The sequence below is a fragment of the Meles meles genome, chromosome 11 (assembly GCF_922984935.1).
Source record: "Meles meles chromosome 11, mMelMel3.1 paternal haplotype, whole genome shotgun sequence".
Taxonomy (NCBI): domain Eukaryota; kingdom Metazoa; phylum Chordata; class Mammalia; order Carnivora; family Mustelidae; genus Meles; species Meles meles.
In genome coordinates, this window is record NC_060076.1 from 38605753 (window position 1) to 38632241 (window position 26489).

General features: G+C 43.5%; 1 long non-coding RNA gene across 1 annotated transcript; it reads right to left on the reverse strand.

Moving 5' to 3' along the window:
* Positions 1-1194: 1194 nt before the first annotated feature.
* Positions 1195-26376, reverse strand: LOC123952924. Its single transcript, XR_006820773.1, has 3 exons — positions 26233-26376; positions 22725-22953; positions 1195-1290 (listed from the first exon to the last, which is right to left on the reverse strand). It is a non-coding gene; the product is annotated as an uncharacterized LOC123952924 (long non-coding RNA).
* Between the last annotated feature and the right edge of the window lie 113 nt (positions 26377-26489).

Here is a 26489-nt window from a genome sequence, read left to right on the forward strand (position 1 = left end):
TGACAGTTCTTGAAGACATGCTGATTTTTTTTTTTTTTTTTTTAACTAAGCCAACGATATTCTTGTTTACCAAAGACTACCTAGGGGCACCTCGATGGCTCACTTGGCTAAGCATCTGCCTTTGGCTCAGGTCATGATCTCAGCATCCTGGTGTCAGGATCCTCATTCATCCAGGAGCCTGCTTCTTCCTTTCCCTTGGCCCTTCCCCTGCTTGTGCTCTCTTTCTGTCAGATAAACAAATAAAATCTTAAAAAAATCCTTTCCACAACTTATTATCAGCTGGAACAAACAATAATTATTTCTGACAGTATTAAACTTCTTTTTTAAATTATTTTTTTCCTTGGGTGCTTGGGTGGCTCAGTCAGTTGATCGTCAGACTCGATTTCAGTTCGGGTCGTGATCTCAGGGTCATGGGATCCAGCCTGGTGTGTTGGGCTCTCCACTCAGCAGGGAGTCTACTTGGGTGTCTCTCTCTCTGGCCCCTCCCCCCTTTCTGTCTAAAATAAATGAATAAATCTTTAAAAAAGAAATAAATTAGTTTTTTTCTTTTCCTTTTAAACCAAAGGTATACTCATCAAGTGGCTCAAAACAAAAACTAACAAGACTTTTGTGACTTAACATAGATACAAGTGATACCCCTTAAAGATGGTGCAAAAGAGACAACCCTGCCAAGACCAGAACTAGTCACGTGCATGTACACGAACCAACAACCTGCGTGCCAAGCCAAACTCTCAGGACACAAAACGAGACACATAGGAAAGCAATAGCTGTCCCTGGACTGTAAAGGATAAATAGCCCAAGGGTATCCCCAAAACCAAATTCATGAGAGTCACAGTTCAAAGAATTCGTTCTTACAAATGTTTTTCTCAGTGAATCTGAATTTGAAGACTAAGGGACAAGATAAAATTTTACCCTCCTCGGGCGCCTGGGTGGCTCAGTGGGTTAAAGCCTCTGCCTTCGGCTCAGGTCATAATTCCAGGGTCCTGGGATCGAGCCCCACATCAGGCTCTCTGCTCAGCAGGGAGCCTGCTTCCTCCTCTCTCTCTGCCTGCCTCTCTGCCTACTTGTGATCTCTCTCTCTCTCTGACAAATAAATAAACAAAAAATCTTAAAAAAAATTTTTTTTTTACCCTCCTCTCTCAGTTGGGCACCACAGACAGAGATCCAGGAGAGCTGATTTTAATAAGAACTCTTACCCTTCTGCCAGTTTTCCCAGTATTTCTTCAGGGCAGGTTTCAGCGATCCCATCCTCAAAATTTTCTCTCTATCCTTCTGAGTTGGCTGAGACTCCTGCAATAAAGCACAGAATAACAAGAGAAAAACAAACAGAAGTTTATAAATATATATACCTCACATATATAGGGAGATACCCTAGAAAAATGAATGATTCCCCAAGGTGGGTTAGAATTCAGGATTAACAATGCCTTGGGTGGTTTAGTTGGTTAAGCAGCTGCCTTCTGCTCAGGTCATGATCCCAGAGTCCTGGGACTGAGTCCCTATCAGGGTCCTGGCTCCGCAGGGAATCTGCTTCTCTGCCTCCTCCCCTGGTTCCAATGCATTCTCTCTCTCTCTCTCACTCAAATAAATAAAATCTTAAAAAAAAAATTTAGGATTAAATACCATCTTACTAGGGAAATGAGGGAGGATGTAGGGCTTAAAGAATAAGTGATTTGGGGGGAAGTCGAATTGGCCTCTAGAAGGATAGGAGATATAATAGTGTGCAGCAAAGTTTGTCTAAGTGTGGTGTGGATTTCCAGGCTGCTCTCTTGTGATGAGAGTCAATCTTCCCTGCTTGATTACACTCCCTGGGATGGGTATTACGACAACTGAGATCCTTTTGGAGGATTTAGACAAATAAGTTATATTCAGAAAAAGCTGCTCCCTGCATTTGCTGTTTTTCAAGTGCCTACAGCTTAAAATAATCAACATACCAAGGCTGCAGAATTTGGGGTGGCATGTCCTGAACTCCTGCAGTCCTATTTTGGGGTGGCACCTTCTGCTACCCTTCAGCCTCTGCCTTAGGTAAAGAGGAAGTGCTCTGAGATTGGGAGAAATACATGTTTGCTCTGCCCTATGTTAAAGTGGCCGGAAATTACATTTTATAATCAGCTCCAAAGCACCACTCAGAGATACCAGATAACGCTGTCAAGCAGGACTACTGCCGCACACTCCAGCAGGGCCATAGAGAGGCTCCTGGCTCTCAAGGAGGCACTCTCTCTGAAGATCAGCACTTGAAGAAACCAAAGAGGAAGTGCCTCCTGAAATTAAAACAAAACAAAACAAAACAAAAAACCAAAGAGGAACTGCCTCCTGAAATTAAAAAAAAAGAAAGAAATTCCTGTCTGAGTCTGCGCAAGTCAACTCTTCTACACAACAACCCCAGTAGGTATCACTGTTGTAGTCATTGTCACCCTTGAGAATTATTACCTCAGGGGAAAAAGGCACAGAAAAGGTAAGTAACTGTCATAGATCACACAGCTAGTAAATAGAGATGGAGCTGGGATTTAAATCCATTTCATCGGGGCGCCTGGGTGGCTCAGTGGTTTAAGCTGCTGCCTTCAGCTCAGGTCATGATCTCGGGGTCCTGGGATCGAGTCCCGCGTCGGGCTCTCTGCTTGGCGGGGAGCCTGCTTCCTCCTCTCTCTCTCTCTCTCTCTCTGCCTGCCTCTCTCCCTACTTGTGATCTCTATCTGTCAAATAAATAAATAAAATCTTTTAAAAAAAAATAAATCCATTTCATCTAGCTCCAGACCCTATAACTTCCTATTTTGTTATGTTGCCTATTCACTACAGGAGGAAAGAAAGCAAGGTGTTGGGCTGTGAGGAGGGAACCTTGACAATTTCTCCTGGGAAAATTCAAGGCCCAAGCTGAGGAGCCTGTGAGAAATGATTGGTCCAACGTCATGGGAATCTAGAATAAAAAACACCACCACCCATCTTAATCTCGCTGGAGATACCTGAAAAGGACAGTTTCATTTTGACTTTTTTTTTTTTTTAAGATTGTATTATTTTTCAGTTATCTCTACACCCACTGTGGGACTTGAACTCACAACCCTGAGATCAAGAGCCACACAGTCCACCAACGGAGCCAGCCAGGCACCCCTCATTTTGACTTCTTTTTTCTTCCATCTTTATTTACTTCAAGTAGAATTGGATAGAGCCAAGAAAAGCAAATGTGAGAACAATGAGGTCCCATTTTCACCTATTAAAAATTTAAGCAGCGGTAAATAAATAGCCATGCTGGCAATGGTGGGGAGATGGTTTGCTTCTAAATGACTGGTGACAGGATAAAGTGGTCCAGCCAGTAAAAAAAGCAGTTTATTTGGCCATGGGGGTCAAGAGCTATAGAGGCTTTCTTTAACTTTGACCTGCTAACCTCGTCTTTAGAAACAGCTCATGGAGTCACAAAATAAAACCCACCTAGCGCTGAGTCCAAGAGATGCATCTAAAATAATGTTCCTCAGAAATACTGAAAGTAAAAGAGTAGGAAAAAATAGAAAACAAGAACAAATGCCATACATGCAAATACAAGCAACAAGAAAACAAAGGTTTTGGTATTAATATTAGGCATGGTTGAATTCACAGAAAATAAGATACAGGAGAAAATATTAAAATGATAAAGACAGACAGCAACAATGAAGGTCTGTCATAAATATTTATGCACAAGGTAATATAACATCAGAATTCATAAAACAAAAACAATAGGAAATACACGGAGAAATGGACATAAATACAGTAACAGAAAATTTTAATTCACCTCTCTTAGCCCATGACTGATCAATAAACCATACAAAAAGTGAAGCTATAGAGGACTTGATTTGTTAAATTAGCCAAGTAGATTAAATTAAAGCTATCAAACTCCGTATCTTGAAACCTAGAATTTGCACTTTGTTAAGCGTCCGTGCATCATTACCAAATGACGACACGTAAGGCCATAAAAAAATGAACTAAAAAACCCTCAATACATTCCAAAAAGTAGAGTGAATACGGATAACAGTCTCTTATCACAATGCACTAAAACTAGGAAGTAATAGCAAAGACAGAAATTGTAAAGCAATAGAAAAGCTAAAATTTAAACAAAAATTTAAAAAATTAAACAAAAAAAAAACGGTATCTGGGTGGACTATTATTCCATGTTTTTTAAAAAAGGAAATTCTGACACATGCCACAAAGGACAGTACACTAAGTGAAATAAGCCAATCACAGAAAGACAAATACTGTAGGATTCGCTTATATGAGGGGTCTAGAGTAGTCAAATTAGTAGAAAATAGAAGTGGAATCATCATTTCCAGGGGAAGCAGGAAGAGTGAGGAATGGAGAGTTGTTTAATGGGCAGTCTCAGTTTTTGCAAGAAGAAAAAGTTTATTTTGTATATTGCACAACAATGTGGATATATGAAACATTACTGAGCTAAATGCTTGAAAATGGTTGAGATGATAAATTTTGTGTTGTATGTATTTTAAGAGATTATCTTAAGTAATGCTCAGAGTGTAAACTATCTTTTGGAAAAAAGTGATCATTCCCAGGGAAACAGTGCAAAAGACAGGTCCAAGGAATAAGCATTTTCATGGTTCCTGGCTGCATCTCACATAATCTTCAGGTGAGAATTTGGAGGGATAAATTTCGAACAGTGCAAGCTCTGAGATGGACATAGTGTGTTTGAAAATGTTGGATTTCTTCCTGCATTATTTAGCCAGCTTGTGTGCCAGGCCCTGTATTAGGACCTAGAGAGACCAGAAAGGGTGGAGTTTATCTCTACCACAGAAATGATGAGGGAGCAGGAGGCAGGCTGAGGACAAAGCAAAAGCTGGCACCTTGCACCCCCTCTCCATCCGCTCCCCTTGGTAGTGTAACATTCCTCAGGCACCCCTGACCGCCTTAATCTAGAAACAAATAGTTCCCCTTGGTTTACAAATGTCCTAGAGATCTACAAACAAAGAAGTTACCTTGTGCTATTGATAATTTCCAGAGGCAAATAACTCAGTTCCTCAAGCCCTCCCCTCCATACACAAAACTGAAGGAAGCTGAGGTAGAAGGAAATGTAAATATAGTTAAATCTCTTCTGAACCTAAATCTCACTCACAAACACACCTGATAGCAGGATTGTGACATCCCAACAGGAATCTCCCAACTATCTTGATATTAATGGTTTGCCAAAAGACCACATTGATCAAGCCGGAAGACCTCTGGAAGCACCTTGTAGGCCCTCTTTAGCATATGAAAACTCCACTGAAACCTCCCTTTCCCTCACTTTCCCCCAACCGCAGGGTACATAACCTGCCATCCCTCACAACCCAGGGCAACAGCTCTTTCTGCCCACGGGTCCTGCCCCCGTGCTTTAATAAACCACCATTTTGCACCAAAGATGTCTCAAGAATTCTTTCTTGGGCACCGGCTCCGGACCTCAGCCCATCGAACCTCACCTAGGTTCTAGAACTTCATCAGAAGTAAAGGCCCAGAAATCAAAACAAAATTCTGTTATACTCCACCAGGTAGTTCTAAGTAAAAGGAGAGGCAAGGGAGTTCAGATGGCCAAAGATTAAGTTCTTCTCTAAAGCTGAGCCCTTCCTCACCTGGGCTTCAGACTGTGGCTTCCTCATGACTGTAGGTAAATCATTTTACCTCTCTGCAAGCCTCTATTCTCATCTACAAAATGGAACTGATAGTGCCACCTGGTTTTCAGAAGGAACAGATGAGATGAGTGTATGACAAGTTTAGAGCCTGACACTGATTGAGCACACAGGAAATGCTGGCTTGCTGCGGGGGCATATATTTTATAGACAGTCCTCCAACTCAGCTACATTACTTGCTCTCTTTGAGGGTTCTTTCTTTCCTAAAGTTCTTCCAAGATTCTGACTACACACTTCTATACCAGGTTGTCAGCTCCCTGAGGAAAGAGACAAAGTTGATGCTCCCTGGTATCTTCAGGACCTACTTGGTTTAAAAACAACAACAACAACAACAAAAACAAACTCCATAGCTTCAGGCACCTCATCAAAGTCACAGCTGTTCTGGGGTGACAACCGCTGTGCCATGAACACCAGGGCCTCAACAGGCACTGCAAATAAACATATCTAGATGGTCAGTAGCACGTTCGTATCCTTTGGAGGTTCTCCTCTCCCTGCACCTGGCAGATAGGATCCTTCATACTTAATAACTTAGTTTATTTGTTAACTAATTCATTCATCCTTCACAGATGCATTAACAATGAACAAAAATCGCACTAGAGATCTGTGTAAAATGCAGTGCGAACTAGGAGAAGCAGCCAAGCCTCACTGGGCCTATCAAGGCAGGCTTCACAGAGAAATGGCATGAGCTGGACTTTGAGTGATCTATAGGAAAAGGACAGGGGGGTAATGAAAATATACAGTTAAAGAGTAGAGCGTGGGGCCCTTGGAGTTTCTTGCAAGGCTGAGTGGCTGTTTCCCATGAGGCCATGCCCAGGGGCAGGAACACAGCAGCCAAGAAACTCTAGAGGGCCCTCTACACATCCTCTCGCGGCCTCAGCCCCCCTGCCTTTGTATCATTGGTCAGGGCTTTCCCCTAGGGAGAACCAAGCTCTGCCAGAGTCCCATCCTGAGCAGTAATGGAGCAGAGATTAGGATCTGACAGAGTTATAGTCCTAGATTTTCTATTCTTAAGTCTTGGGCTTTTATGGAGCTCTGGGGGCTGAGCTGCCTTTTAAAAGCCCACACATGGAAAGCATGGTGGGTACAACTGGCTCACCATTAGGAAAAAATTTAAGTTTGGAGTTCCAAGTCATGGCTGACATTAGAATAAATTCCAGATGGTTGAAAGATTTGAATGTAAAACATGAAATCACAAAAATAGTAAAGAAGAAAATAGATGAATATTTATAATTTTGGAAGGGAGAGGGAGTACAAAAGACCATTCTAAGTTTAACACCAAAGGCAGATAATAAAAGATTGGTTAAAAAAATTATATATATACATATACATATGTATATATATATATATATATTTTCATTGCACAAGAAGAATGGCATGAAAGTAGAAATGTTAACAAAGAACTGAAATTTCAGAGTTAATGAGTATAAGGAAAAGAGACACCCTGGACCATTCCTTGGAATGGTTAATTGGGAAAATGCATTTGGAGTATCTGATGAGGTTGATCCCTTCTTTCTCCCACATTTGTGCTAATTAGAGAGCTGCAAGAGGGATTCTCCCCAGACCAAACCCGTCAGTATGGGCTCTTGGGCCAGAGACAAGCCTTGCCCCAAGCAACAACTTAATGCCTAAGAGGGAAAGAAAACTGCTGTACTCGAAAGACAAGACAGGTCCTCTTCTTCCTTTTATACACCCCCACATCTCCAACCAATCAGCACATTCCACTCCTCCACGAAGTTAACTACATGCAGGCTTAGTAAACAGGACAGACAAGGACAAGAATGCATAATTTAAAAATGAACAAATGTCTAGAATTACTAAACATTTGAGAAAAGTCAGAACAATGAAACAGGGTCATCAAAATCTATCACCAGAAACTCTCAACATCCAAGAAACAGACTTAATAACCACCAAAGAACAAGACTTCAGATTAAGCTTAAATAATGTTTTCACAAGAAATGTGAAAGGATATTTCATGTATTAAAAAGAATCAACAGGTGAATTTGGAACTTTAAGAACTTGTTTTTCCAAATAAAAATTCAATGGGCTGAATCACAAAATAGATATCAATGAAGAGTCAACAACAGAGTTAAAAAGTCAAGTGGAGAAATTCTCCTAAAATGCAGTTCAAAGAAACAGAGGTAGGAGGTATAAAAGAGAAATTAGAAGCAGTGGCAGGCTTGGCCCATTAACTAGATTTGCCAACCTCTGCTCTATGGCTCTCACTTCCCTCATTTGTAAAATGAAGGCAATAATTATGCCAACTTCAGAGGGTTGTTGCAGGAATTAAATGGGGCAATGTGTCAGGTACTTTTCCCGTTGCCTTGTACACAATAAGCAGCCAATAAATGCTAGTTATTATTGATTGCAGTTGTTCGGGTAGGTGCTAAGAATGAAGAAGGAGGGCACTATGCACACAGCAGGCCCAAGTCTTAAAGGGACTTAAAGGACCTCATTTCATTATTTTTATTAGTCACATAATAAAAATACCTCATGTAGAAAGGGAAACCCTCCTACACTGTTGGTGGGAATGCAAGCTGGGGCAGCCACTCTGGAAGAGTATGAAGTTCCCTTAAAAAGTTGAAAACAGAGCTACCCTACGACTCAGCAATTACACTACTGGGTATTTACCCTAAAGATACAAATGTAGTGATGTGAAGGGGCACGTGCTCCTGAATGTTCATAGCAGCAATATCCACAATAGCCAAACTATGGAAATAACCTAGATGTCCATTAACAAATGAATGGATAAAGAAGATGTGGTACACACACACGCACACACACACACAGTAATATTTCGCAGCCATCAATAAACCCGAAATCTTTTGCAATGATGTGGATGGAACTAGAGGGTATTATGCTAAGTAAAATAAGTCAATCAGAGAAAGACAATTACCATGTGATTTCTCTGCTGTGAGGACTTTGACAGACAGGGTGGGGGGTCATGGGGGGTAGGGGAGGAAAAAATGAAACAAGATGGGATTGGGAGGGAGACAAATGAAAAGAGACTCTTAATCTCATGAAACAAACAGAGGGTTGCTGGGGGATGGGCGTAAGGATAGGGTGGCTGGGCTATGGACATTGGGGAGGGTATGTACTATGGTGAGTGGTGTGAAATGTGTAAGCCTGATGATTCACAGACCTGTACCCCTGGGGCAAATAATACATTATATGTTGATTTTAAAAATCCCCCTTAAAAAAAAACCCTCATACTGGCATAGGGAAAAAAGAAGTTAGGAAGCACAGAAAGTGAATCCAGAAGTTCTGTCATCCTATTTAACAGGCATTCCAGAATAAAAGAACAGAGGGAATGGAGGGGGAAAACTAAATAAGTCATGGCCTATTTCCTAGGGGTGAAGAAAGTCATAAGCTTTCACACTGAAATGGCCCACTGAGTACCAAGAAAAATAACTGTCGCCCTCCCCCCAAAAGACCTATGCCTAGATGAATTATGATGAAATATCAGAACACCAGGTATAAAGGAAATGCCAAGCAATTCTGTTCCATTCTATTACATTTGTGAGTGCATTTTTCCAGGAAGAAGATCCGAAACATGTATCTAGTTCTTTTTTTTTTTTAAAGATTTTATTTATTTATGTGACGGAGAGAGAGATCACAAGTAGGCAGAGAGGCAGGCAGAGAGAGCTGGGTGCGGTGGTGGGGGGTGGGAGGGTGGAGTGGGAAGCATGCTCCCTGCTGAGCAGGGAGCCCAATGCAGGGCTAAATCCCAGGATCCTGAGACCATGAGCGGAAAGCAAAGGCTTAACCCTCTGAGCTACCCAGGCACCCCACATATCCAGTTCTTAAAAGAGCAACCAAAAAGGAAGAGATCTAGGGGCGCCTGGGTGGCTCAGTGTGTTAAAGCCTCTGCCTTCAGCTCAGGTCATGGTCCCAGGGTCCTGGGATCTAGCCCCATCAGGCTCCCTGCTCCCTCCTCTCTCTCTGCCTGCCTCTGCCTACTTGAAATCTCTGTCTGTCAAATAATTAAAAATAAAATCTTTAAAAAAAAAAAAAGGAAGAGATCTCTGATAATTTATCCCTCCGAATTCTCACCTGAAGATTATGTGAGATGCAGCCAGGAACCATGAAAATGCTTATTCCTTGGACCTGTCTTTTGCACTGTTTCCTTGGGAATGATCACTTTTTTCCAAAAGATAGTTTACACTCTGAGCATTACTTAAGATAATCTCTTAAAATACATACAACACAAAATTTATCATCTCAACCATTTTCAAGCATTTAGCTCAGTAATGTTTCATATATCCACATTGTTGTGCAATATACAAAATAAACTTTTTCTTCTTGCAAAAACTGAGACTGCCCATTAAACAACTCTCCATTCCTCACTCTTCCTGCTTCCCCTGGAAATGATGATTCCACTTCTATTTTCTACTAATTTGACTACTCTAGACCCCTCATATAAGCGAATCCTACAGTATTTGTCTTTCTGTGATTGGCTTATTTCACTTAGTGTACTGTCCTTTGTGGCATGTGTCAGAATTTCCTTTTTTAAAAAACATGGAATAATAGTCCACCCAGATACCGTTTTTTTTGTTTAATTTTTTAAATTTTTGTTTAAATTTTAGCTTTTCTATTGCTTTACAATTTCTGTCTTTGCTATTACTTCCTAGTTTTAGTGCATTGTGATAAGAGACTGTTATCCGTATTCACTCTACTTTTTGGAATGTATTGAGGGTTTTTTAGTTCATTTTTTTATGGCCTTACGTGTCGTCATTTGGTAATGATGCACGGACGCTTAACAAAGTGCAAATTCTAGGTTTCAAGATACGAAGTTTGATAGCTTTAATTTAATCTACTTGGCTAATTTAACAAATCAAGTCCTCTATAGCTTCACTTTTTGTATGGTTTATTGATCAGTCATGGGCTAAGAGAGGTGAATTAAAATTTTCTGTTACTGTATTTATGTCCATTTCTCCGTGTATTTCCTATTGTTTTTGTTTTATGAATTCTGATGTTATATTACCTTGTGCATAAATATTTATGACAGACCTTCATTGTTGCTGTCTGTCTTTATCATTTTAATATTTTCTCCTGTATCTTATTTTCTGTGAATTCAACCATGCCTAATATTAATACCAAAACCTTTGTTTTCTTGTTGCTTGTATTTGCATGTATGGCATTTGTTCTTGTTTTCTATTTTTTCCTACTCTTTTACTTTCAGTATTTCTGAGGAACATTATTTTAGATGCATCTCTTGGACTCAGCGCTAGGTGGGTTTTATTTTGTGACTCCATGAGCTGTTTCTAAAGACGAGGTTAGCAGGTCAAAGTTAAAGAAAGCCTCTATAGCTCTTGACCCCCATGGCCAAATAAACTGCTTTTTTTACTGGCTGGACCACTTTATCCTGTCACCAGTCATTTAGAAGCAAACCATCTCCCCACCATTGCCAGCATGGCTATTTATTTACCGCTGCTTAAATTTTTAATAGGTGAAAATGGGACCTCATTGTTCTCACATTTGCTTTTCTTGGCTCTATCCAATTCTACTTGAAGTAAATAAAGATGGAAGAAAAAAGAAGTCAAAATGAGGGGTGCCTGGCTGGCTCCGTTGGTGGACTGTGTGGCTCTTGATCTCAGGGTTGTGAGTTCAAGTCCCACAGTGGATGTAGAGATAACTGAAAAATAATACAATCTTAAAAAAAAAAAAAGTCAAAATGAAACTGTCCTTTTCAGGTATCTCCAGCGAGATTAAGATGGGTGGTGGTGTTTTTTATTCTAGATTCCCATGACGTTGGACCAATCATTTCTCACAGGCTCCTCAGCTTGGGCCTTGAATTTTCCCAGGAGAAATTGTCAAGGTTCCCTCCTCACAGCCCAACACCTTGCTTTCTTTCCTCCTGTAGTGAATAGGCAACATAACAAAATAGGAAGTTATAGGGTCTGGAGCTAGATGAAATGGATTTAAATCCCAGCTCCATCTCTATTTACTAGCTGTGTGATCTATGACAGTTACTTACCTTTTCTGTGCCTTTTTCCCCTGAGGTATTAATTCTCAAGGGTGACAATGACTACAACAGTGATACCTACTGGGGTTGTTGTGTAGAAGAGTTGACTTGTGCAGACTCAGACAGGTTTTGTTTTGTTTTTAAAGTAATCTCTACACCCAAAGTGGGGCTCAAACTCACAACCCTGAGATCAAGAGCCACACATTCCACCAACTGAGCCAGCCAGGCACCACAGGATTATTACTATTATTAGCTCCACCTCTGTGATATACTCCTTTTTCAGTTCAACTATGAGGTTTTAGTGGAAGCTCTTTCCTTTTTAGATGACCCTGCTTCTTTAGCTGCTGCATTAGGTCTTAGACCAGGGTTCTGACACAAGCCAATCAGTTCTTTTCTGGGATCTCTGAAATTGGGGCACGAGAAAGGAAGCTTTTAGCGATTCTCTGGTTGGGGAGCTCTAGGATGGGAAACCCAGGCTCCCGGCAGCCATGTTTCCAGCCTTTGGGGGAAGCCAGGTTGCGAGAATGAGGCTGACAGACTTGTGGAGAGAAGGAGACGTTAGAGATGGAAATAATCTGGCATTGTTGGAATCCTTCATTCTGGTGGTCCCCAAATGAATCTTGTAAGTTTCCTACTCCCCCTAGGCTTGCCTGCATTGAACTTCTGCCACTTACCACCAAAAAAGCGTTTAATACACTTCCTAAGGCATATTAGGACGGTACAGATTGTGAGGTCTCCCATTTGTCTGTCCACCTCTCTAAAAAGCTAAGAGGTCTTGCAAGCCTAAGACACACACACACACACACACACACACACACACACACACACACAGGGCTTGGAGTCAGCTGTGATTCCTTCCTTGCCCGTGCTGCCTGCTCATGCTTCTGTTTCTCCACACACGTCAGAAGACAGCTGTACCAATGTTCAGGCCTAAGGAACTGTTCTTGCTAAACAGGATGTGATCCCGGAAATGTGTGCCCTTCTCTATACACCCCTTGTCCTTTTTCACTGCCCTATTGAGTAATTCACAAATATATAATGAGCACCTGCCAAGAACCATGTCAGGCCTGGGGACCCAGACAGGCAGCAAACAGTTCTTGATGTCAAGGATCCTGCAGCTTGTAGGGCTGTCAGGCTGTCAAAAGACAGCTCCAAGAGAGACAGTAGGGTGAGTGTTAAACAGATGCTTTTGCCAAGTGCTGCAACAGCTCACAGGAGGCTCCGTTACTGGTTGCCCGGGACAGTCGTCTGGCTGATCTATCCGCCTCCAGCTTTTCCCCATCCCAGTCCAGCCTGTCCACTGCTGCCAGACTGTCTTTCTGAACATAGCTCAGTTGTGCGAGCCTCTACCTCTGCCTTCTGCAGCTGAAACCCACATTCCTTAGCCTGGCAAGATCCTCACCCAGATATTCCTCAACCTACTTTCTCAGCTACATTGTCCACTGCTCCTTATCCACAAGCCTTATTCACAAGCCTAAGCAGTCCGCTCACCTTTGTCGTACACATTCAGTGTCTCCCCAGCACTGTGCCTTTCCTCATTCTGTTCCTTCTGTTGGTGAGCCCTGCATATCTCAATTGTATACACCTTCCTAGGTGTGATGAGCAAATGCCTTTCTTCTCTCATGGGCCTGCTCTGATCATCTGGCTATGTGCTGTGTCAAGAAGGATTCTGTGGATATACCTGGGCTTAGGGAAAGAGTAAAAGAATCAGTTAGCAAAATCTGCCATAGGCATCACACTGAATGAGTGTGGACAGCAGGGAAGGGGTGGGGATGAAGAGCACACTAGGGGTGCATTTGCAGGCTTCATCCCAGGTCCAGGTCTAATGCATCTCCCTCAACTCCATGAAGACTTCGTTGCTCTTCCAAGTAAAATTAACCTCTTCCCCTCCCCCCCGAATATTTATAACCTTCTCTCTATACCTCTGTGAGAATATAGATTGCTCCTACCTTGTATGGTACACCTGTTTTGTTGTCCTGTTTGCTTTCTATATGATGAGACAGATGGTATCCTACAGAGGATGATACAGGTAGGGATTCAAAACACATTAACTGAATGCATGAAATCATGTGGAACTCCAAGATGAGTGTACAACTACAGAAGAGCCTTGAGTGGCCTTTCCTGATAAGCTGACTTGATCTAGAAGTCTCCACCCAGAGCAGACTCTGAGGACAGTGTTATTGTGGCCATGTTCTCACTCCTGAACTGATTTCCTGTATTGTTACTCCTGTCTGACTTGCTATTTGCTCTCTTCTTGTGAGTCTGTGACCACTAAAGTCTGAGCTCCCAGCCTTGCTTTCATTCCTTTACTTAGTAAACCACTTTTTAGGCAGGGGGAGGGGCTGAGGGAGAGAGAGAATCTTAAGCAGACACCATGCCCAGTGTGGAGCCTGACATGGGGCCTGATCTCACAACCCATGAGATCATAACCTGAGCCAAAATCAAGACTCAATGAACCATTTTTGATGCCTCCTTGATGACCAGTTCTGTGCACATTGTTAGGGACACATGGATGATGTCATGCCTTCAGTCTGATCACTGACTTAGGGAGAGTGAGGTGGAGGTGGAGAAAGACTGAGAGCTGAGGTCACTGGATACAAGAGAGCAGTGATGTGCACCCTAAGAGAAGATCAGGAGAATGCTGAAGGAGAACAGTAGAAGGCTGCTGGAGGAATGTGGGGTGGGGGTGGAGGTTGTTGACACACCCACCCACACCCACCAAATTCCTGCTTTGTCTACACTCCTCAGCACCTCATAACTGTGTTGCCTGATTGCTGCAAGCTTCTTCCCCAGTTCCAGGACCCAAATGGATGGAGTCAGGAAATATTTAAACAGCCTCAGGATATCCTAACACCCCCTAACTGGCTCCACCCCACACAAACCTCAAAAGCACAGCACTAATTACCCATCTAGATCTGGGATCCTCATGCTACCCACTGAATTCCCTTGAGTATCTTTTGCTGTAGTTCACATCTGGGACTCTGGGCCCAACAATCACCCAGGCTCCTGAGTGGCACAGGGGGCCCTGGGTTTCCAGTCCTCAGGCCTGGGTGACTACTGTGGGCATCTGTGATGTTCCCAAATTATTACAACAATTGGCAGATTTGCTAAAGCTGCTCTGCTCTTCCATCCCTCTGGGTTTCTGGTCACACCACAGGCACCTCCCTCCCCCTCCTACCAACTCCCCCTCTCCCCACCTACAAACATGTTTAGGCTGCAAACCCAGCTGCAGAGCTGTCTAACCCTGTTGGCAGGAGACGGGCTGGCTCCAGAGAGCTGGCTGGAGGGGAATGCAGAGGCTCACATTTCTTTAGCTCGTGCCAAACATTATTCAGACATAGCTTTTTAAACAGACACAAATTGCTCATCCAATAAACACAGAAGGGCTAATCCCAGGACATTTATCACAGTGGGGAAAGATGAGAGAAAGGACAGTAATAAGAGGCCTTTGAGAGCTGGCCTGGTGTGGCTGGCCCAAGGGGAGGTGGTAAGACCTCCACGCACCCTTGGGGTTTTCTCCTTAGAGGACCTGAAACCCAGCACCGGGGCTTTGGGATTTGCTTTCATCATGACATCCAAAGCCTGCGTTGTTGCTTACACTTCCCATGGTGAACAGAGGGAAGAAATCAACATGGGTCAGGTGCTTTTGTGGGCAGAAAGACCTTTCCTCCAATTGCCAATAGTCATGGGGGATAGCTGCCTACAGGGACTTCCTATACTTCCCCCAACAGGCACACAAAAAATGTTGGCAAGGCATTCTATAGTTGTGTGCAGAGTTCTCAGGAGATGTCCCTCCTGGCCTGAAATCTCATTTCTGACAGGTGTGAGAGGATGGCTGCTGAGAAAACAGGTTAAGGGACTAAGCTGACCACAGTGGCAGGGGACTAGCGGCACGGGGATCCTCTGTCAGCACCAGAGGGCCAGCCAAACCATTGAAGTCATTTCCTGGTCCGTTTCTGCTCCATCCTTCTAAGGGGCCCCCAGGAGCGTTCCTCTTAAGGAACTGTGCCCAGAAATGAGAGAAACTAGACACTGCTCTGAGGACTAACATCAGAAGCCCAGGGAGAGGAGGACCAGGTGAAGCCTCAGTAGACAGCCTGGGTCCTCCACTGCCCTATGTCTGGGTCTGGGAAATGCCACTGAGACTAGAAAGGGTGCCCAGGGCTGAGGGTCTCCTTAGTGGGAGGAGACAATGACTAGATCAGGCTAAGGGCATGATAAAAATTGTCAACTTTGATATAGTCAGGCACTATTCTCACTTTTCTCATAACAACACGATGAAGTAGGACTAGTAGTATTGGTGCTACTTACCAGTGAGGCACTGTGAGTTTAGATAACTTCCCTACAGTCACCCAATTAGTGAATGGGAGGCTTCAGAATCTGTGCCATATGGTCTACAGGTATAAGTAGAGATGTAGTGGTTTCAGAAAGCAGTTCAGAAACTCCAGTTGTGTGGGAATCCTCAGGATGGTGGGGTTTGGAGGTCTGGAGTTACCAGACCTGGGATGATGCTTTCAAGGCGCAACGTTAGAGCCGGTTTCCATTAAGGACCTGAGGGCTTTAAAATCAGGATGACTAACCCACCTAGTTTTTCCAGAACTGGGTCCTATGATGTGGGATAGTCCTGGGCAAACAGAAGTAAGTTTACCAACCTACCTGTAACAAAAGGGCTAGGCTTGAATCATTGCTATAGACTTCAGGACCCACCTGCGGGCTAAACTCCTTCTCACACTTCCCAAGCTAGAGATTCAGAGTAGCATGCTGATGTGGAAGATGGGCAGAATAACAACCAGCTACCAGCAGCTCTTCCCAGACACTTGGGAGGAACTGACTATACCATCAGGGGGCTCTACAAGAGGGACACCACAGCCCTTAGAGGTTAGTGGAAATAAGATGCTTTCTGGTGTGGCCAGTCCTGACACAATCAGGAAGGTTGAGATGAATTCTCAGGTGAGAAGTGGCAGCCAGGCAGGCAGAATGAACCTGGTGGTCTCAAAGGAAGCCAGAAGCAGGGGTCCTGGCCCACTGCCTGCAGGAAGTTTCTGGTTCTTGAGACTTCATTCCTGCAAGGGATAACCTCTCATCTACCCACCTGTCTGGTAAACCCGCACTGACCTGCATTCCTAGGCTTAGCAGCTCTTACCCTTCTCCCTCTCTGGCTTTGTTCCCACTTGTTATGTGAGCATGTCTGTCAGTCTCTTTGGTTGCAAAGAACTGACACTCACTAATGCAACACCTAGAGGATTTCAAAATAAGGAGACTGGGGCAAGAAGCTGAAGGAATGCAGGTAGTGCTCTCTTCATTTCTAGGTACTCTTTGTGGTCTGTTTCTTTTAAATCAGTTTTCTGTGCTTTTTATGTATTGGCAGAAGGTGGAATATTTATATAATTTTAATTCCAGCCATACCTAGGGTCTGACTGACCATCCTGAATCTCAAAACCAAAATCTCAGGAGAGACCCTCTGATTGGCCCAGCTTAGGTCAGATGCTTACCTTTGGCCCAATCAGCTGTGGCTGGTAGATGGGTTCAAACAGTACAAAAATGGATATGGAGGGCCAGTCCCAGGAGGGTCAAGGTTTTTGGAAAAAGAGTCACCAGAAGCTGGCTACACACTTTCACTCTCTATCATATAGATTTCCTAGTACTGACAGGTAACTGTGCCTTCTCCTCCCTGAATTTATAAAATTTCTTTTGTGTTTCAGTATTATTTTCACACTAGAATATTGTAAAAGTTAATCTGGGTAACTGTGGTAAACTATTCAAAATCCAATTCTTAAGCCTGGTGATCCACCACCTCTACCTTACACAGCACCCTGTCTTTTTCTCTTTTGTTTTACAGTTTAGGATCTGGCTGCTCAAAGTGAGACCTGACAGACCAACAGCTTTGCAGTTCTTATTAGAACTGCAGAATTCCCCACACCCTCCTACATATTTGAGTAACTTCTGCATTTTAACATCTCCCCAGGTGATTTTCATTAAAGTCTGGTAAGCACTGGAGGGGTTTCTTGTCTTATCTCTTCTAACAGACTAGAAATTCTCATGGTAGGGACTCCAGTCAGCAGACGTCCAGTATACACTTTCTATGTTCAAAGTGCCTTGCTTTGTTTTACAAGGGGCGAAAGCCCTCAAATGCAGTAATGGGGGAATGAGAGAATGAGATTGTGAGAGAAGAGGTAATGAGAGAATAGTGGTTGGAGAGGACAAATTAATTATATGGTATCTGAGTTTTGCTTTGAAATAATCCTACAGGAGGTGGAGGGAAGTTGGAGGTAGAGATGAAGCAAACACAGGGTGATGGAAACATTGAAGTTCATTACACTCTTCTTCCTACTTTTGTGTATTTTTCCTACTTTTGAAATTTTCCATAATAAAAATTAAAAGAAAGGAATAATGGTGGAATACATTGAAAGAAATCATCTAGCTGCTCAAAATAAATTTGTTTTCTGGCCAAATGAAGTAAATCCATTCCGCTTCCAAGTGGGATTGCACAATCCCTTGTCAGAGACTTTTGGAGGATGTGTGCAATAGGAAGAAATTTGGAACGTTGGTCATGTGCAAATGATTTTCTAATTTTGTAAAAGTCGGGGTGGTAGTCAGCTTCTTTCTGTCACTTTAAGCTGACTTGAGGAAAAGAAGGGAAATTTACCAATTCATGTAATTCATCAGTCCAGGGGCAATCAAATATGGCCATACCAGGGCATATACCCCTGCCTCTGTGCTGGCTTAACTTTCAGGAAGGCTCTATCCACATGATAGCTGTAGGGGGTTAAATAGTGTACCCCCCAAATTTACAACCTCAGAATAGATCTTGTTTGGAAATAGGGTCTTTGCAGATGTAATTGGTTAAGTCAAGATGAAGTTGTACTGGATTAGAGTGGGGCCTATTTTTCCAATGATTGGTGTCCCAGCAAGAAGAGGAGAGGGCACAGTGACAGAAGAGCAACATACACACAGAGAAGGCCATGTGAAGATAAAGGTAGAATGAGAGTGATGCAGCTAAAAACCAACAAATGCTGAGTTGCTGGGAGCCACCAGGAGCAAGAGGAAGCAAGAAAAGGTTCCTTCTTAGAGCTTTCAGAAGGAGCTGGGCTCTGCTGCCCTCTTGATTTTGGGATTTCTAGCTGTCAGAACTATGAGAGAATAAAGTTCTGTTGTTTTCAGCCACCAGGCATTTGGCAATTTGTTATAGAGTCCTAGAAAACTAATATAATACCTTTGGCAACTCCAAGATGGCCACCCCAGAGGAAAGGAGGAGACCTTTTCTCAGTATTTCTCAGTATTTCTCAATCAGAATTCCTGAGAGAAGATGGGATCTTTGCTCCTTGGCCTCCTTGGACCATGTGTCAATCCCTGAACCAATCACTGTGGCTAGAGGGAAACAGTGTTCTGATTGGCCAAATATAAGTCCACTGAGGAGCACTATCCCAAGTAATTACATGGTATCTGAGTTTTGAGTTTGGCCTATCCTAACCACACAGTGGAAGAGTGGACCTCCTCTTAAGGAGGAATGAATTAAGAGTAGAGAAAATTAACACCAGTCCATTACAAAGAGAAAAAGTTGATTCTGCAAACTACAATTTTACTCAAGAATAGATTTTTTCCTATTTGTTCATTTTCAATTTTATTGATTTTAAAAATTTTGAAACAATAAAAAATGTATAGAAAATTTGCAGGCACAGTACACAGACCAATTTTTTTCCCCAAAACCATTTGAAAGTAACTTGCCAGTATGATGTTCCACCACTCCCGAACACTTTACTATGTATGTCCTACCAATAGGGACATTTGCCTAAGTAACTATAATACAACAGTAAAAATCAAGTCATTGATGTTATACTTTACCTTCCATCTGGCCCTCAAATCCCAGTTAAGTTTGCCACTTATCTCAATCCTGTCCTTTAAAACAGAAGGATATAGTTAAGAGTCACCTGTTGCATATAGTGGTAATACCTTTTTACTCTCTTTCACTTGGGAGCAGCAGTAAAATCTTTTCTAGTCTTTAGTGACCTTGACATACTGAAGATTACAGACCAGTTATTTTATAGAATGTACCTCTGGGCTTTTTCCAGCTATAGAGAGTTAGATTCTAACACCAAGAATAAATTTTTAGAGATATAAAGGAAGTAGAGATTTCTCAGAATAAGTCAGGGCCAGGGCAATAAAATTTCCTTTTATGGCAAGTCCCTGAACTGACAGATCACAGAGATGTACTTGATAGTCTGTCTGTTGGCAAACTCGGTCTTCAGCAAGGCCTTTAACAATCTCTGCCATGATATTCTTATGGATAAAATGGGGGAAATGGGTTGGATGGTAGTATAATTAAGAGGAAAAGTAACCTACCAAACGACTGGAGTGGACCTTTGTCATCATATTTGTCCACTCAACATGCAATCCCTTATTCCGGAATAATTTCTGAAAATAATATAATATTGGAGGGCTGTAGTACGCTGGCCCTCACCATGGAAGCAGAAAGAAGATTCTCCTTTTCACTTCCTAGCAGCTAGGACTCAAGTGTGTGAATTGGGCCCAGCCACTCTCACCAAGGACTTTGAATTTTTAGGGGAGGATGCTAAGAAGCAAGGGTAGTGTGGAAAGTATTCATAGTGACAGAAGCAGCAGCTTGAACAGTCTTGAAGTGGTGGTGGTGACTATTCACTGGCAGCGGTGGCCATGGCAGAGCTATGGTGTTATTGACCGGTTTGCAGTCAAAAACCGTGCTTGGCACAATGACAGTATTTAAAAGGATCCAAGTCCATTTGTAAGGTGTTTTCATTGTTCCAGGGCTCTGTCTTCAGCCTTGCCTTTTAGTTAGAATATTAAAAAAAAGTGTGTTAGAAGGGATCAATGGAAGTATGATATTTGGAATTATGAAGGCGACTGATGATCCTGCTCTCTTCTGTCACGTGGACCCCACTGGAATGCTGCATCCAGTCCCGGGCATGAGTCTTTGTCTTTTTTTTTTTTTTTTTTAAGATTTTATTTATTTATCTGAGAGAGGGAGAACAAGCAGTGGGAAAGGGCAGAGGGAGAAAGAGAGAGAGAGGGAAGCAAACTCCCTGCTAAGCAGGGAGCCCAATGTGGGACTGTATCCCAAGACCCAGGAGATCATGACCTGAGCTGAAGGCAGATGCTTAACCAACTGAGCCACCCAGGCACTCCTGCACTAGCCTTTTATGAAGGAAATAGGCAAATTGGAACCTGGTCAGAGAAGGATGATCAGGACAGGGCAGGAAATAAACCATGCAGCATGAAAAACAGTAGAAATGGGAGATACCACATTCCCTGCCTCTGGAGAAGGGGGACTTGGTGACATGCACGCTTGGATTTCATATTTCCTAAGGACCACTGCCTATTATTACCTCCTTTCTCAGTGGGAGTGTCTCTTGTGATTTTACTGTCCTGGTCTTCCTATTATATACTGGATGTATGGGGAGGGGGAAATAACTTCCAAAAAACTTGTAAGTTTAGTACAGTTCCTTTTTTGGATTATTTGAGAGTAAGCTTCTGACATGATGTCATATTACCCCCCAAATCTCATATGTATATTTCTAAGATAACCACAATACAACCACCAAAATCAGGAAATTAACACTGATACAATAGTATCATCTTATTTCAGGATAAGTTTCATTGGTCATCCCCAAAATATTTTACAGCAGAAAGATCCACTTCAGAATCACAGTGTTGCATTTAGTTGTCATTTCTCTTTAGTTCCCTCCAGTGGAGAACAATTCCCCTGTCTTTCCTTGATTTTAATGAACTTGGAATTTGTTAAGACTTCACAATGGTTATTTTCTGGAAAGTGTCAAAATTTGGATTTTTCTAATGTTTCCCATTGAAATTATAAGTATTCTGTGAAGGAGGTACTCTGAAATTATGTAAATATCTTGTTACTCATCAAATGTTCATTTCTTTATTTATATCAGCATAAACTCATGATTTCTTATTTTGTTCAATTGGCTATAAACTGTTCCTATCAATATTTATTTTCATGCTCAAATTGTTCCAGGTTTGGCCAATGGGAGCTCCTTCAAACTGATTTCTGTGTTCTTTTGATATATCCTCATTATTCTTTGAGCCCTTCTTACTTTTTGGTAGATGATTTTCTAGGCTCAACTTGTAATATCCCTGGTCCATCCCTGAAATCAGCCTTTTTTCCCCAAGAATATCTAGTTCCTTTTATTGGAAAATTACGTTTAGAAACCAAGATTTGGGTGTTAGAAATGCTCATTGCTACTGGGAAGTTTCTGCTCCTAGCACTTCTCCAAGGTATTTATTGCTATTTACACATAAATTATACACAAACACCTCTATATTTATTTCATTATCTATGTATTGAAAACCACAAATTCATACCAATTTCTCTAATTCCAATAAAGTATCAAAGAGCTTATTTTAGTTTTGTCCTTGTCTATATTTGTAACTCCCTTCTCTGACAGTCAGAAACTGGGTGACTCTCATTAGCCATATATATAGTTACTTCTGATCAGTGTCTCTGTGTTTAACAATCTCCTCATCCCACCCGGGCTCTAACACCCCGTACTGGGCTGCCCTAATTCACTAAAACTCCTAATACCCTAACCCCCCATGGATGCCCTCTTTACTCTGCTTGGGCTTTGACACCCTGCACTAGTCTGCCACTCTCCCCACTCATTATTATCCCACCCTCTCTCCTCATCTGGTTGGGCTTTGACACACTGTCTATGATGTTTAGGCACCAACCTTGCTCATCCCTACCTAATGGCTTTTGGACTGAATTGCTCAGGAAGAGGACGAAGGGAACTTGTTTTAGAGTTGAAAGGACCCTGAACCTGAGGGCTTATACCTGGACCTGAGTTAGATGATGAAATTCTAGACCTAGAGCCTGAGCCTGAACCTTAATAGGCTCAGCCTTTGGGGGATCTGGAAGGAGATTAATGTATTTTACACATGTGAAGAATCTAAATAATTTGTGGCCACTGGGCAAACTACAGTGGTTTACAAAAGAGGGCTGTTGATTCTTTACTCCTCCACTCAACAAGGAGGACTCATCTACTCCCTTTGAATCTAGACTGCCCAAGAAGTTGCTTTAACTAAAATACCCAAACAAGTGATGCTGAAAGCTGGGCCTCATGGGATTTGCATCCTCTTACCTTGTCTTGAAATGTTCCTTCTTGGAATGCAGCCTTCAGTTTGTGAGGCAACCCAAGCAGCCATGTGAAAGGCCTTTATGGAGAGGTCCAAGCGGAAGAGAACCAAGGCCCTGACCCACGACCGTCTAAGCCAGCCTCTAGCCCGCACAAAATGGCAGCAATGTGAGTGAAGCCATTTGGGAACATCCAGCTGTGCCGGTGCCCAGGTGGAGCAGAACTGCCAGTCAACCTACACAATTAGGAGAAAGAAATTGTTAGTTTGAAGACACTAAGTTTCGGGGTGCTATCTTATGCAGAAGTAGATCATTGAAATAATGGTCTGCCACGTGCCTGGCACCATTCCATGTCCTTCTGATCCACTGAGGGGAAAGAGAAATGTGAACTGACAGGTGCAGAAAAGGGCACTGTGGAACGGGGGAGGCAGTTGAAGGCAGCCTGTCGGGAGAAGCAGAAAGCTGGCTGACTCTGCACAGATCAGCACTGAACAGGCAAACTACAAAACCCACATTCCAGTTTTTGGCCAATCAGCACTGCAACTTCCTCTTCCAGGTATCTCCTCTGATGGAGTTTCTACCTGACAAAGTGGAAAAGTGGAAAGAGGTGGAGAAGGTTGCCTTGGGTCTGTCTCTCTGTTTCTAATACCAGTTTCTGTTTGGACAGCTGTACTGTTTGGACAAGATAATATTGTTCTGAAGGTTTCTGACCTGGGCATTTCTGAAGGAAAAAATTTACAGATTGTAGGCACCTCTAGATGGGGGTAGGGATGCTGATAAGGCTGGTGGGAACCTCATTGGCTCTGCATGTTCCCAAGGAATAGACAGCAAGTGTTTCTTTTCCTTGCTTCGTGGCCACAGACAGGGTCCTGGAATAAGTCCGTGACCCCTAATCTCCCCTCCATCCTGTCTCCAGGTTATTATCTGGATACATGGAAGATATATCTCCATTTCCTTCTCCTCTCCGTTTTCAGGTGGGGTTATTATTTAGACCCACCCTCACTCACTGGACAGGCATTTTCTTCTAGGCATAGGGTGTTGGGGTCAGCTTCACCTTGACCAATTCCCTGGCGAACAATTCTTTTTTTTTTTTTTTTTTAAAGATTTTATTTTTATTTGTTTGACAGACAGAAATCACAAGCAGGCAGAGAGTCAGGCAGAGAGAGAGGGGGAAGGCAGTCTCCGCTGAGCAGATAGCCTGATGCAAGGCTCGATCCCAGGATCCTGAGATCATGACCTGAGCTGAAGGCAGAGGCTTTAACCCACTAAGCCACCCAGGCGCCCCCCTGGCGAACAATTCTTAACTTCTGTGTCTAAAATAACTTAGTGGGATGGGGTGCCTAGGTAGCTCAGTCCATTGAGCATCCAACTCTTGACTTTGGCTCAGGTCATGATCTTGGGGTTGTGAGATCAAGCTCTATGTCAGCTCCATGTTGGGCATGGAGACTGCTTAAGAGTCTCTGTCTCTCTCTCCCTCTGCTCCACCCTCCTTTCCCTCATGCACTCTCTCTAAAAATTAATAAATTGAAAAAAATAAAGTTAAAATAACTTAGGGGAGGGTGCCTGGCTAGCTCAGTCAGTTAAGCATCTAACTCTTGATTTGGCTCAGGTCACGATCTCTGGGTTGTGAAATTGAGCCCCATGTCACAATCTATGCTCGGCGTGGAGCCTACTTAAAGTCTCTCTCTCTCCCTCTCCCTCTGCCCTCCTTTCCTGTGTGTGTGCACTCTTTCTCTCTCTCTCAAAATAAGGTAAAATAATTTAGCATAGGGCTCCTACATATTTAGATTTTGTTCTGAGTAAAATGGCATGATCTGATTTAGGCTTACAAATATCTTCCTAGATGCTCTTTGGATAACAGACTGGGGAGGGGGAAGGGAGGAGGTGAAAGCAGTGTGACCAATTAGGAAGCTACCATTATAACCCAGGTCAAGATGATGGTAGCTTCATCCAAGATAGTCATAGCAGAATTAATAAGTAGTTAATTTTGGTGATTTAAACATTGCACTGCCAAGACTTGCCCAGGGACTGGAAATGGCATTTTAGCATAAGAGAGGCACATCAAGGACACCTTTTAGGTTTTGGGCTGGAGGAACTGGCTAAACAGTGGTGCCATTCTCTGAGGTAGATTAAGAACTGAGAGTGGGGTATAGGGAGTAGGTTGTCAGGGAGGGAGTGCAGGAGGTATTGAGCTTGAGATGCTGGTAAGATAGGCACTTGAAAATAAGTCTGAAGATATCCAGACTAGAGATAGAAGTTCTGCAGTCACCAGCAAATGGGTTATTACAAATTACTCCTAGGGAGTGTGTAGACCGAAAAGAGCATCATGTGCTATGTTCTGAGGCCTCTGACAACTGCAGAAGACAGAAATTTTATGTCATTGTATACAGATATTATAAATCACTCCTAGGGAGTCCCTGCAGACAGAAAAGAGCATCATGGACTATGGCCTGGGGACTTCAACAACTGGAGAAGAGGGGGAGAAGGCCACAAAGGAGACAGAGGAATGACAATGAAATGAGGACGATCAGAGAGGCTTGGTGTCCAGGAAGCCAAGTGAGGAAAATATTCTATATGATCACAGCCAAGAGTCAACTCCCGAGCCTCAGTTCTCTCGTCTGTGAAATGGAGATGGTAACAAGCGCCTACCGCAAAGTGCTGTAGGATTGAGACAATGCACATAAAGCAGTTAAGTTTGCTCTTGACTGGCATATAGTAAACTCCCAAGCTATGCTAGCTATCGCTATCGTTTCCTCCACTTCAGGGTTGGCTGCCAGAGCCCTCGGCTTCTCCATCCACGTAAGTAACAGCATTTCCATGAGTCCTTCTCGGGGGTGAGGTGTCCCTGCTCACTCAGCATCAGGTGTGCCTGAGGAGTGGCCTCTGGGTCAAATTTGAACCAAGCAACTTCAGTGCCTGTGCAAATCAACCAGGGGCAAATATGTGGTAAATAAAGGTTTTGGAGCCAGAACTCTGCCTCTGTCTCTCACTAGCAGTAGGATCTTAGGTAAGCTTCTTAGCCTTCCTGAGCCTTGATCCCTTTATCTGTAAAATGGGAACAACTGCTACCTCCTGGAATTGTGTCTGAGTTCGTGTAAACTGTAAACAAAGCTGGCTGCTCTCCCGAAGGCCAGCGAGGGAGTTACTGACGCTCCTCGCCACCCTCCCACTCAAAGCACGTATCCTCGAGGGGCGGAATGCACTAAAAGAGGCACCCTACACACCCAAAACCCAGCTGGGTGGGCCTCTGAGATGCCCTAGGCTGGGCTGCCACAGGCTGAGGCTGACAAGCCGAGACTCAGTGCACTTTCCAGCGGCGCGCGGGTGAGCCGCGCCTCCTTGCTGCCCCCCCCCCCCCAAACGTTAGGAGAGGAGTTTAGCCCCGCCAAGGCACGGTTACCGAACGTCCCACAGAATCCCTCCGCGGCCGTCCCACCTACCCCCCACCCCCGGTGTCGAAGCCCGTTTCCTGGACAGCCTTTTCCCATTCCTCTTCCGGACCCAATCAGGCCTACCGAGGCGCCCTGACTGGAACGCCGTCGCGGCCCCCAACCCCTCAAGTCAACCACCAGCCGGCTTTCGGCGCCATCGCGCCGTAGGCCCAGGCCCGTACCCCGGCCCTTCAGCACCGCAGGAAGTGGCGGCGCCTCTCGAGGGCAGCCAGGAGGAGGAGGAAACGGAGGGGGCGCGGCTCGGTAGCAACCCAAGGCGCCCGGCGAGGGCTGGGGGGGGGGGGGGGGAGAGCGGTGTGGGAACTAAAGCGCGCAGTGCC